Consider the following 14,246-nt stretch of genomic DNA (forward strand, 5'->3'; position numbering starts at 1 on the left):
AGATGGTTCTCTGGACTGGTGCGGTAAGTTACACTTATTTCTTCACTCTGGGAACTGTCAAGTTTAAGAGCCAGTCTGGGTCATAGACAGGCTGGTATCCTCCGGAGAGAGTAGAGGAGGTTTAAAACTTTTTTTTCAGGTTACACAATGTTTAATCCCCATCATCCACCCTGCAACATGTGTACAACAGACATAGGGTGCGATGAGTAAAGCAGATACTATATTTTCTCCGATAATTTCCCCTGCATGATGCAACTGCAGGTTACCATGGTGTGCTGAAGACCCCTATCGCCACCACATCGATGCAGCGGTGAAGATCCGTAAACTGACAATAAACTGCAATGATAAAGTACTGCGGCCCATTGTACGAGTGATCAAACTATTGCAGGTTCAAGGCCTCTAAGGGGCTATAACAATGATTTAAAAAAACTATATATATATATATATATATATATACACACATATATATATATACCGTATATTAAAATATAATACAATTTAAAAAAACGTTTTTGCACAATGCAAAAAAGGTTTAGATTTTCCCTCTTTTCAGAAAAAAATAGTTTTATTTGTTTTTGTATTATTATATTAATTTATACACAAACTACAAATATATTTAATAAATAAGAAAAATAATACAAATAAACTAAAAAAAAAAAATTTCTAAGCAGAAAAAAAACCAAAACCTTTTTTTCCCATTCCGCAAAAAACAGTTAACAAGTAAAGCATATTTAGTATCGCCGTGTCCGTAAAAGCCAGATTTTGTTTAACCTATATGGAAAACATTGTACCGAAAAAAAAAAAATCAAAGTGCCAGAATTGTGATCTTTTCGGTGATCTTATCTAACATAAATAAATGGAATAAAAAGTCTCTGAAAATGGCAAAAATTTTAAAAGCAGTGAAATATCAAAATAATGATATCAGTTTGGAATCGCCATAATCGTATTGAACCTGACGAAGAAACTTACCAGGTGATTATTACTGTATAATGAACACTGTAAAAAGCACAAAACAAAAGAAAAATGGAAGAAGTGTATTTGCTTTCATTATTTCACCCAAATTGGAATTTGTTTCCAGGTCTTTCAGTAAGTTATGAAGCAAAATGAACGAGGCCATTAAAAACTACAACTCGTCATCTTGTAAAAAACAAGATCTCGTACGGCGATGTGGATGAAGAATTAGAAGCTATGACCCCTGGACGAAAGAAGAAAATGGTGATAAGTGCAGCTCTGTACACTGTTTACATCCCGCAGAGGTCGGAACTAATAAATGCTGATCTGACCCCGCAAATAGGTCATTAAAATCAGAAGACAGGAGAACCCCTTTAAATAGATCTTAGACCTGATGATGCTAGTGTATTTACTTTGAAACCCCATGTCCAAATTCTTAAAAATTTATGTATTCCCCAATGTAAAATAAAAATAAATTACTTGTTTTTTTGGCACAGGGACCGTTCCAACGATGCTTGCACCCGGCTTTGCATGTCCTTGGGTGATCTCGCTGCAGCCAATCACGGGCTGCTTTTATTTACATTATGATCCCACATCTGAGGCACTGTGGCCCTTTAAATTGGGCCTAGACATCCTATGTAACATGGATTTTCAAGATAAGTACACCTGCCTCATCAGGTCTAAGGGATTTCATTTCTTTAGCATGTACCTAGCTTTGAGTATGGATATTCTTGGCTCAGGGACGACCTCACAAGGTGCGAGTCACACTATACAATGATTCATCATCATCATCATCATCATCATCTGCAACGTCACATTAAAGAAATGGGTGAATCTGGTAAAAACTGAAATTGCTGATGTGGCCGGCCCCGTGTGCTGAACCCCACGGACGCTCGTACACAGCCCGGTGCCGGTGACTCCAACCGCACCGCGCGCACAGCTCCCGCCCCCACCCGCGCACAGGAGCGTACTGCGCAGACTCCGACCCAAGCTTCAACGCTTCCAAAAAAGGAAAGTCCCAGGTGTCTGCTCGCTCCCCTCCCCTCGGCCCGGTGACGCGCCGGCTCCGCCCCTGAAGCCTGCATGCCCATATTAGGACATATAGGGCAACCCTGCGCCTTCCAGCAGCGGCAGCAGCAGCACGGGGGCCGCTGGGCCTGGCCGGCGGCCTGTCACTGCTCCAGCACCTGCTCCGTCCATCAGGCTGGTCATATCGCCATGGAGCGGCACAAGCTGCACAGCACAGGGGGAGTACATGGCCCCAGCCCTGTGGTGGCATATACAAGCGCCAGCTGGGCATCCAGAGTGCTCACTGCTCCATGACAGATCTGTATGGACAGAGTGGGACTGCATAGATTTATTTCCCTGCCTTCCATGGTGCCATTAATCCCACAGCTTTAGAGCCATCACTGTCCCCATCAGTATGTCACCTCTCCGTTATATGGAGGGGGAGCCATCCCTAGGTTACAGCAGTGTCAGTGGGAGAACAGGGGCCGCCATTCACCTCTGTGCAGTAGAAAGGAGGGTTGGACTCATGGCCATTGCTCACTTTCCCCGGCTTCCTGCCAGACAGCGCTGTTAGTCATTTTCCTCTGGCGGTGGCATGGGATGAATTGCCACTTTGTCCACTGATGTACGCCATCGCCTTCCACGGAGCACACTTCCCCTAGGAGGCCAATCCCCTGCCCATCCAGATGAAGTAGTCCTCACGAGTGTCAGGGGTTCCCGGTATAAACGGATCACATCCGCACCTCCCGCCCAGACTAAGGCTATGTGCACACGCTACGGATTTGGCTGTGGATCCATAGCAGTGTTCCATGCCTTGTACAGTACCATGTAAACCTATGGAAAACAAAATCTGCAGTGCACATGCTGCGGAAAATTCCGCACAGAAACGCAGAGGTTTATATTCCGCAGCATGTCAATTCTTTGTGCGGATTCCGCAGCGTTTTACACCTGTTCCATAATAGGAATCCGTAGGTGGTAAAACGCGGGTGAAATCCACAGTAAATCCGCGGGGAATCTGCAGGTAAAACGCAGTGCATGTTACCTGCGGATTCTGCAGAATCCATGCGGAAAAATCCACAATGGAATCCGCAATGTGTGCACATACCCTAATGATCGATTTACAAGGACGTTGTTGTCCAGGTAAGGGCGCAGTCTGACAGCAGTTTATGGACTGGCCGGCAGCTCTCCCCAACCATGTGTGACCGTTCCATGTATTTCTATGCAGCTGTCACGCTCAGCAGGTAAAGCTGCGGCCAGTTTGTGAATTGTGCTCTGATCTCGGTCTGATTTATACGGCCGTCTGACTGCACCCGTACGAGCGCCAATCAGGTTTACACAAGCTAATCAGCGCTGGCTGATCTGGGAACAGATCGATTGCTAAAACGCAGGTGTAAAACCGCAGGTGGAATCTGCAAAAAAATCACGATAAATTCGTGGTAATTCCGCAGGAAATCCGCAGTGCGGTTTACATGCGGATTTACCAAAATCAGTCTGGAAAAATCTGCAGCGTAAACTCGCAGCACGGTGGCTCAGATAGCACTGCAGCCTTGCAGTGCTGGAGTCCTGGGTTCTAATCCCACCTTGGACAACATCTGCAAGGAGTTTGTATGTTCTCCCTGTGTTTGCGTGGGTTTCCTCCGGGTACTCTGGTTTCCTCCCACATTCCAAAGACATACTGATAGGGATTCTAGACTGTGAGCCCCAATGGGGACAGTGATGATAATGTGTGCAAACTGTAAAGCGCTGCGGAATATGTTAGCGCTATGTAAAAATAAAAGATTATTTATTTATACCCTAATAGACTGCAGTGTAGACATTGCTGTGGCCCCAGGATCTGGACCATCAGTAGAGAAGACCCAGCAATGTGCCCAGATTCCTACAGAGGGCAGGGTGTCAGTGATCTGTGTGCACAGGGCCTTGGGCTTCACTTCCTATATTGTGAAGGCTTACAACACAAAAATGTGAGGGAAGTGCACAGATCGGGCCATATAAGGGGATCTTAGAAAGCTGCAACTGAGAGCTGTGAGCTCTGCAGCACGGTGCAGGGGATGCGTCACTGGTCACACACACTAGCAATCCGCTATCCCCCACCTGACAGTTCCCCTCAACTGCAGAAATCCCATCCTAATTGCATCCCATGCCCATTCCGGCATTGTGAATGTCACTGACTGCATTTTGCACTGACTGGGAACTGGATGCCATAGATGACGCAGCACTGGAAGCACTGACACAGCCTGCAGAGGGGAATGCAGGCCAATAAATTCTTTATCCTTGCCCCCAATTATGTGCACATGTGCCGTATTCAATGCCAGGGTTATATAAGGCTACGTTCACATTAGCGTTAAGCTAATGTGCGTCGGGTTTGCGTCGGCGACGCAGCGGCGACGCATGCGTCATGCGCCCCTATACTTAACATGGGGGACGCATGCGTTTTTTTGTGTTGCGTTGTGCGACACATGCGTCTTTTTTGCCGCAAGCGTCGGACCAAGAAAACGCAACAAGTTGCATTTTTCTTGCGTCCGATTTTCGGCAAAAACCGACGCATGCGTCGCAAAACGCAGCGTTTTTGCGTGCGTTTTGACGCGTTTTTGCATGCGTTGTGCGTTGCGTCGCCGACGCAGCGGCGCACAACGCTAGTGTGAACGTAGCCTTACTCACACGTGCCCTAACGATACAGCTATCCGATGCTGCATGTGTATGGGTACAGTCCCTGCGAGGACAGCGTCAGATTTACAAGGTGCACAATTTACACTGCGGTAAATGGGATTTTACATTTGCATCCGATTGGAGGCGCTATAAAACACCAAACATGGTCGTCGGAAGCGCACAAATGATCTGGCTTTCATTAAAACAAGTAAAGACGTTGTCTCAACATCATAAATGGTTCAAATTGCTGACATAATTGACGCCTCTCCATTATTAATCTGGCTTAATGTCACCTTACAATAGCAAGGTGACATTAACCCTTCATTACCCCATATCCCACCGCTACACGGGAGTGGGAAGAGAGTGGCCAAGTGCCAGAATAGGCGCATCTTCCAGATGTGCCTTTTCTGGGGTGGCTGGGGGCAGATGTTTGTAGCCAGGGGGGGCCAATAACCATGGACCCTCTCCTGGCTATTAATATCTGCCCTCAGTCACTGGCTTTACCACTCTGGCGGAGAAAATTGCGCGGGAGCCCACGCCAAATTTTTCCGCCATTTAACCCTTTATTTTAGCAGCTACAGCGCCCAAATTTTGCACATACACACTACTAACATTAGTAGTGTGGAATATGCAAAAAAAAGGGGGATATGAGATGGTTTACTGTATGTAAACCATGTCTCATATCCTGTCGGGTTTGTGAAGGAGAAATGAAAAGCCGGCAATTGAATTACCGGCTGTTCACATATATCGCGCTGAATGAAATATAAATACAGAATATATATATGTGTCTCAATGACATATATATATGTATATATAATATATATATATATATATATATATATATACTGTATATATTTTTTAACGAACATTTGAGCACATAAATCCATTAGATGTCGGTTTTGCAAGCCTGCGAGAAAATATCGCAGTACGGACGCCATACGGATTACATACGGAGGATGCCATGCGCAAAATACGCTGACACACCCTGCCTACGGATGACATACGGACCACTATTTTGGGGACTTTTCTGCGTATTACAGCCGTAAAAAACGGACCGTATTTTTATACGCTGAGTGTGAGGCCGGCCTTAAAGGGGCATTCCCATCTCCAGGATCCCATCCCAATATGTAGTAGGTGTAATAATAATAATACTAGTAAATACCTCCAATAAGAAATGTAGTATAGTTCTTCTGAATCGCTATTCGCTTACCCCGTGTTCATAGCATTGCTGTAGCTTATGCATCCATTGTTGCGACCACTCGTATTGTGACAGTTGATAGTGATTGTAACCATGGATATAATAGCTACTACAATGCCCTGCGCATGGGGTAAGCAACATAGCTTATCAGAAGAACTATACTAATTTTCTAATTGGAGGTATGCACTAATGTTATTATTATTACACCAACTACATATTGGGATTGGATCTTGGAGCTGGCAATACCCCTTTAACCAAGTGTCAGTCCGAACTGTCAGTCTTCAGGAGTAGGAATCCAGGAGGCTGAATGGCGCTGTTCTCCTGTTAGATAGATAATGAGAAAGCTCCTCTAACGTCTTATTCACATCAGTAAATTTTCACTTTCCCCCTACTTCTTCTACTACAGCCATTCGGTCTCTATATGCAAAACAGGGGTCACGGGAACAACCATTTCTCCAACAGTTGAAGATCCTAGAGATGGAATACCCACCTATCATATAAAAATATCTCATATATATATTATTTATGCATTTATTTTTTTTAGAGAAAGCCAGAGTGCATCTTAGGACCGGTTTCACAATCTGAGTCTCCTAACACAAACTCAACACTCTGATTGATATATGCTTATCAGGGCAGGTGTGGATGAGTGTATTTTCTTTCATCAGAGAGAATCGGGTCTATTATGTAAATCACACGGTCATCAGAGTTTGATTAGATGTGAGCGAGTCTCTCGGATGCGAAGAAAATGCAAAGAAAATTTCTCCATCTTCTCCATTCTGTCGGTCTGTGAAAATCGCACTGCACTCAGGTGTCATCAGAGTGCAGTCTGATATTTTCCATGGACTCATTGACTTGTATGGCTGAATGCGATATCGGTTGATACTCAGACACACTGCAATTTTTATCCCCAGACCAGGTTTGTCCAAAGAAAAAATCTGACAAGTGCATGGCTCCCCACATTGGTCCAAGAGCGATCCAATCTTTTGTCGATAATACGGTCGTCTGCACCTGCCCTAAGGTTGTTGAGTTTAGGATGGGAGACTCAAATCTGGTCCAGACATTGTCACCCGTACTTGGACTATGAATGTCAAATGCGTGAAACCGATCTATTGGTTTATTCACTGGTCATAATAACATTAAACAAAACAACACCATAATATATCCCAAAGGAGTTAAACTGTAAATAAAAGATACATACTTTTATTTCTAACCTTTGATTGAGATAACAAAAAAAGTCCTCAAAAACATTGTCGCAGAATCCTTACCACAGAGTTTATTCCCCCCATGTTGTGTCTTAGCAGCGCCTCTCTCTAGCATGACGTGCACTTTAAAATGATTGACAAGGAAGGCTTATTATGTTTATGCTACTGTGTTAATTCATGCTGATCTTACGGTTATTACATCCAGTTCACACCATCAATAAAACAATTGCAAGTACATACAGTATGCACAAAACTATAGTCACATGATTTTATCATAATTACAGAGATGCGGTTATACCGTACAAGAGGACAGCAGTGAGGGATGCGGTTATACCGTACAAGAGGACAGTAGTGAGGGATGCGGTTATACCGTACAAGAGGACAGCAGTGAGGGATGCGGTTATACCGTACAAGAGGACAGCAGTGAGGGATGCGGTTATACCGTACAAGAGGACAGTAGTGAGGGATGCGGTTATACCGTACAAGAGGACAGTAGTGAGGGATGCGGTTATACCGTACAAGAGGACAGCAGTGAGGGATGCGGTTATACCGTACAAGAGGACAGCAGTGAGGGATGCGGTTATACCGTACAAGAGGACAGCAGTGAGGGATGCGGTTATACCGTACAAGAGGACAGCAGTGAGGGATGCGGTTATACCGTACAAGAGGACAGCAGTGAGGGATGCGGTTATACCGTACAAGAGGACAGCAGTGAGGGATGCGGTTATACCGTACAAGAGGACAGCAGTGAGGGATGCGGTTATACCGTACAAGAGGACAGCAGTGAGGGATGCGGTTATACCGTACAAGAGGACAGCAGTGAGGGATGCGGTTATACCGTACAAGAGGACAGTAGTGAGGGATGCGGTTATACCGTACAAGAGGACAGCAGTGAGGGATGCGGTTATACCGTACAAGAGGACAGCAGTGAGGGATGCAGTTATAGCGTACAAGAGGACAGTAGTGAGGGATGCGGTTATACCGTACAAGAGGACAGCAGTGAGGGATGCGGTTATACCGTACAAGAGGACAGTAGTGAGGGATGTGGTTATACCGTACAAGAGGACAGTAGTGAGGGATGCGGTTATACCGTACAAGAGGACAGCAGTGAGGGATGCGGTTATACCGTACAAGAGGACAGCAGTGAGGGATGCGGTTATACCGTACAAGAGGACAGTAGTGAGGGATGCGGTTATACCGTACAAGAGGACAGCAGTGAGGGATGCGGTTATACCGTACAAGAGGACAGTAGTGAGGGATGCGGTTATACCGTACAAGAGGACAGCAGTGAGGGATGCGGTTATAGCGTACAAGAGGACAGTAGTGAGGGATGTGGTTATACCGTACAAGAGGACAGTAGTGAGGGATGCGGTTATACCGTACAAGAGGACAGCAGTGAGGGATGCGGTTATAGCGTACAAGAGGACAGTAGTGAGGGATGTGGTTATACCGTACAAGAGGACAGTAGTGAGGGATGTGGTTATACAGTACAAGAGGACAGCAGTGAGGGATGTGGTTATACCGTACAAGAGGACAGCAGTGAGGGATGCGGTTATACCGTACAAGAGGACAGCAGTGAGGGATGCGGTTATAGCGTACAAGAGGACAATAGTGAGGGATGTGGTTATACCGTACAAGAGGACAGCAGTGAGGGATGCGGTTATAGCGTACAAGAGGACAGTAGTGAGGGATGCGGTTATACCGTACAAGAAGACAGCAGTGAGGGATGCGGTTATACCGTACAAGAGGACAGTAGTGAGGGATGCGGTTATACCGTACAAGAGGACAGCAGTGAGGGATGCGGTTATAGCGTACAAGAGGACAGTAGTGAGGGATGTGGTTATACCGTACAAGAGGACAGCAGTGAGGGATGCGGTTATACCGTACAAGAGGACAGCAGTGAGGGATGCGGTTATAGCGTACAAGAGGACAGTAGTGAGGGATGTGGTTATACCGTACAAGAGGACAGTAGTGAGGGATGTGGTTATACAGTACAAGAGGACAGCAGTGAGGGATGCGGTTATACCGTACAAGAGGACAGCAGTGAGGGATGCGGTTATAGCGTACAAGAGGACAGTAGTGAGGGATGTGGTTATACCGTACAAGAGGACAGTAGTGAGGGATGTGGTTATACAGTACAAGAGGACAGCAGTGAGGGATGTGGTTATACCGTACAAGAGGACAGCAGTGAGGGATGCGGTTATACCGTACAAGAGGACAGCAGTGAGGGATGCGGTTATAGCGTACAAGAGGACAGTAGTGAGGGATGTGGTTATACCGTACAAGAGGACAGTAGTGAGGGATGTGGTTATACAGTACAAGAGGACAGCAGTGAGGGATGCGGTTATACCGTACAAGAGGACAGCAGTGAGGGATGCGGTTATAGCGTACAAGAGGACAGTAGTGAGGGATGTGGTTATACCGTACAAGAGGACAGTAGTGAGGGATGTGGTTATACAGTACAAGAGGACAGCAGTGAGGGATGTGGTTATACCGTACAAGAGGACAGCAGTGAGGGATGCGGTTATACCGTACAAGAGGACAGCAGTGAGGGATGCGGTTATAGCGTACAAGAGGACAATAGTGAGGGATGTGGTTATACCGTACAAGAGGACAGCAGTGAGGGATGCGGTTATAGCGTACAAGAGGACAGTAGTGAGGGATGCGGTTATACCGTACAAGAAGACAGCAGTGAGGGATGCGGTTATACCGTACAAGAGGACAGTAGTGAGGGATGCGGTTATACCGTACAAGAGGACAGCAGTGAGGGATGCGGTTATAGCGTACAAGAGGACAGTAGTGAGGGATGTGGTTATACCGTACAAGAGGACAGCAGTGAGGGATGCGGTTATACCGTACAAGAGGACAGCAGTGAGGGATGCGGTTATAGCGTACAAGAGGACAGTAGTGAGGGATGTGGTTATACCGTACAAGAGGACAGTAGTGAGGGATGTGGTTATACAGTACAAGAGGACAGCAGTGAGGGATGCGGTTATACCGTACAAGAGGACAGCAGTGAGGGATGCGGTTATAGCGTACAAGAGGACAGTAGTGAGGGATGTGGTTATACCGTACAAGAGGACAGTAGTGAGGGATGCGGTTATAGCGTACAAGAGGACAGTAGTGAGGGATGCGGTTATACCGTACAAGAGGACAGTAGTGAGGGATGCGGTTATACCGTACAAGAGGACAGTAGTGAGGGATGTGGTTATACAGTACAAGAGGACAGCAGTGAGGGATGTGGTTATACCGTACAAGAGGACAGCAGTGAGGGATGCGGTTATACCGTACAAGAGGACAGCAGTGAGGGATGCGGTTATACCGTACAAGAGGACAGCAGTGAGGGATGCGGTTATACCGTACAAGAGGACAGCAGTGAGGGATGCGGTTATACCGTACAAGAGGACAGTAGTGAGGGATGCGGTTATAGCGTACAAGAGGACAGTAGTGAGGGATGCGGTTATAGCGTACAAGAGGACAGTAGTGAGGGATGCGGTTATACCGTACAAGAGGACAGCAGTGAGGGATGCGGTTATACCGTACAAGAGGACAGCAGTGAGGGATGCGGTTATACCGTACAAGAGGACAGTAGTGAGGGATGTGGTTATACCGTACAAGAGGACAGTAGTGAGGGATGCGGTTATAGCGTACAAGAGGACAGTAGTGAGGGATGCGGTTATACCGTACAAGAGGACTGTAGTGAGGGATGCGGTTATAGCGTACAAGAGGACAGTAGTGAGGGATGCGGTTATACCGTACAAGAGGACAGTAGTGAGGGATGCATTTATACCATACAAGAGGACAGTAGTGAGGGATGCATTTATACCATACAAGAGGACAGCAGTGAGGGATGCGGTTATACCGTACAAGAGGACAGCAGTGAGGGATGCGGTTATAGCGTACAAGAGGACAGTAGTGAGGGATGCGGTTATACCGTACAAGAGGACAGCAGTGAGGGATGCGGTTATACCGTACAAGAGGACAGTAGTGAGGGATGCGGTTATACCGTACAAGAAGAGCTTGTTGATGGTTATAGGAAGCGATTCATTGCAGTTATTCATTCCAAAGGATGTGCAACCAAATGTTAGGTTGAGGATAACAAATAATTTTGTCCGGCCTATTTTAGGGGTTTTGTGTTAAATGATGTCCAATTTTAAATTTGTTTCTTTTTTTTATGTTCCAATACGCACAAAGGAAATAAACATGTGTATAACAAAACATGTGTAATTGCAATATTTTTCTGTAATAATTTCAAGAGTGTCTCCAATACCGTGCTGTCCACAGGGTATGGCATGGCGTCGCAAAATGGAGTGATAGCCTTCCTTATTCAAAATCCCTTTTACCTTGTACAAATCTCCCACTTTACCAGCACCAAAGCAACCCCAGACCATCACATTACCTCCACCATGCTTGACAGATGGCGTCAGACACTCTTCCAGCATCTTTTCAGTTGTTCTGCGTCTTACAGATGTTTTCTGTGTGATCCAAACACCTCAAACTTGGATTCGTCTGTCCATAACACTTTTTTCCAATCTTCCTCTGTCCAATGTCTGTACTCTTTTGCCCATATTAATCTTTTCCTTTTATTAGCCAGTCTCAGATGACTTTTTCTTTGCCACTCTGCCCTGAAGGCCAGCATCCCGGAGTCGCCTCTTCACTGTAGATGTTGACACTGGCGTTTTGCGTGTACTATTTAATGAAGCTGCCAGTTGAGGACCTGTGAGGCGTCGATATCTCAAACTACAGACTCTAACGTACTTGTCTTGTTGCTCAGCTGTGCAGCGGGGCTTCCCACTTCTCTTTCTACTCTGGTTACAGCCTGGCTGTGCTCTCTTCTGAAGGGAGTAGCACACACTGTTGTAGAAAATCTTCAGATTATTGGCAACTTCTAGCATAGAATAGCCTTCATTTATAAGAACAAGAATAGTCTGTCGAGTTTCACTTGAAAGTTCTTTTTTTTCTGCCCATTTTGAGAGTTTAATGGAACCAACAAATGTAATGCTCCAGATTCTCATCTAGCTCAAAGGAAGGTCAGGTTTATAGGTTCTCTAATCAGCCAAACTGTTTTCAGCTGTGCTAACATACTTGCACAAGGGTTTTCAAGGGTATTCTAACCATCCATTAGCCTTCTTACACAGTTAGCAAAGTACCATAAGAACACTGGAGTGATGGTTGTTGGAAATGGGCCTCTATACACCTATGAAGATATTGCATTACAAACCAGATGTTTGCAGCTAGAATAGTCATTTACCACATTACCAATGTATACAGTAGAGTGTATTTTTGAATCATTTAATGCTAGCTTCATTGGAAAAAACTGTGCTTTTCTATCAAAAATAAGGAAATTTCTAAGTGACCCTAAACGTTTGAACGGTAGTGTGTGTATGTATATATATATTTTTTTTTCTATATATAATGCATAGTTCCCTATATATAATACACAGCTCCTATATTTAATGCACAGTCCCTATTATTAATATCCCTATATATAATGTACGGCCCATATATAGTACACAGATACCTATATATAATACACAGTCCCTATACAGTTAGGTCCATATATATTTGGACAGAGACAACATTTTTCTAGTTTTGGTTATAGACAATACCACAATGAATTTTAAACAAAACAATTCAGATGCAGTTGAAGTTCAGACTTTCAGCTTTCATTTGAGGGTATCCACATTAAAATCGGATGAAGGGTTTAAGAGTTTCAGCTCCTTAACATGTGCCACCCTGTTTTTAAAAGGACCAAAAGTAATTGGACAGATTCAATAATTTTAAATAAAATGTTCATTTTTAGTACTTGGTTGAAAACCCTTGGCTGGCAATGACTGCCTGAAGTCTTGAACTCATGGACATCACCAGACGCTGTGTTTCCTCCTTTTTGATGCTCTGCCAGGCCTTCACTGCGGTGGTTTTCAGTTGCTGTTTGTTTGTGGGCCTTTCTGTCTGAAGTTTAGTCTTTAACAAGTGAAATGCTGCTCAATTTGGTTGAGATCAGGTGACTGACTTGGCCATTCAAGAATATTCCACTTCTTTGATTTAATTAACTCCTGGGTTGCTTTGGCTTCATGTTTTGGGTCATTGTCTATCTGTAGGATGAAACGACGACCAATCAGTTTGGCTGCATTTGGCTGGATCTGAGCACAGTATGGCTCTGAATACCTCAGAATTCATTCAGCTGCTTCTGTCCTGTGTCACATCATCAATAAACACTAGTGACCCAGTGCCACTGGCAGCCATGCATGCCCAAGCCATCACACTGCCTCCGCCGTGTTTTACAGATGATGTGGTATGCTTTGGATCATGAGCTGTACCACGCCTTCGCCATACTTTTCTCTTTCCATCATTCTGGTAGAGGTTGATCTTGGTTTCATCTGTCCAAAGAATGTTCTTCCAGAACTGTGCTGGCTTTTTTAGATGTTTTTTTAGCAAAGTCCAGTCTAGCCTTTTTCTTCTTGATGCTTATGAGTGGCTTGCACCGTGCAGTGAACCCTCTGTATTTACTTTCATGCAGTCTTCTCTTTATGGTAGATTTGGATATTGATACGCCGACCTCCTGGAGAGTGTTGTTCACTTGGTTGGCTGTTGTGAAGGGGTTTCTCTTCACCATGGAGATTATTCTGCGATCATCCACCACTGTTGTCTTCCGTGGGCGCCCAGGTCTTTTTGCATTGATGAGTTCACCAGTGCTTTCTTTCTTTCTCAGGATGTACCAAACTGTAGATTTTGCCACTCCTAATATTGTAGCAATTTCTCTGAAGTTTTTTTCTGTTTTCGCAGCTTAAGGATGGCTTGTTTCACTTGCATGGAGAGCTCCTTTGACCGCATGTTTACTTCACAGCAAAACCTTCCAAATGCAAGCACCACACCTCAAATCAACTCCAGGCCTTTTATCTGCTTAATTGAGAATGACATAATGAAGGGATTGCCCACAACTGTCCATGAAATAGCCTTGGAGTCAATTGTCCAATTACTTTTGGTCCCTTTAAAAACAGGGTCGCACATGTTAAGGAGCTGAAACTCCTAAACCCTTCATCCAATTTTATTGTGGATACCCTCAAATGAAAGCTGAAAGTCTGAACTTCAACTGCATCTGAATTGTTTTGTTTAAAATTCATTGTGGTAATGTCTATAACCAAAATTAGAAAAATGTTGTCTCTGTCCAAATATATATGGACCTAACTGTATATAATATACAAATCCCTATATAATATGAAGCCCCCATATATAATACA

At 44.8% G+C, this 14,246-nt stretch overlaps 1 protein-coding gene across 5 annotated transcripts in view; it reads right to left on the bottom strand.

Annotated features, from left to right (window-relative positions):
• MUS81 (MUS81 structure-specific endonuclease subunit) overlaps positions 1–14,246 on the bottom strand; it is a 104,091-nt gene that overhangs the window by 78,101 nt on the left and 11,744 nt on the right. Inside the window, exon 1 of one of the 5 annotated variants that reach the window (XM_077287419.1) lies at positions 2,456–2,479. The exons of 2 other annotated variants lie outside the window; for them this stretch is intronic. The gene's annotated coding sequence lies outside the window, so the exon portion shown is untranslated. Of the gene's footprint in view, positions 1–1,660; positions 1,947–2,455; positions 2,480–14,246 lie in introns of those variants that run through there. 2 more of the 5 variants (XM_077287421.1, XM_077287418.1) reach the window with 2 other exon arrangements.

Source organism: Ranitomeya variabilis, chromosome 2, assembly GCF_051348905.1.
Source record: "Ranitomeya variabilis isolate aRanVar5 chromosome 2, aRanVar5.hap1, whole genome shotgun sequence".
NCBI lineage: Eukaryota > Metazoa > Chordata > Amphibia > Anura > Dendrobatidae > Ranitomeya > Ranitomeya variabilis.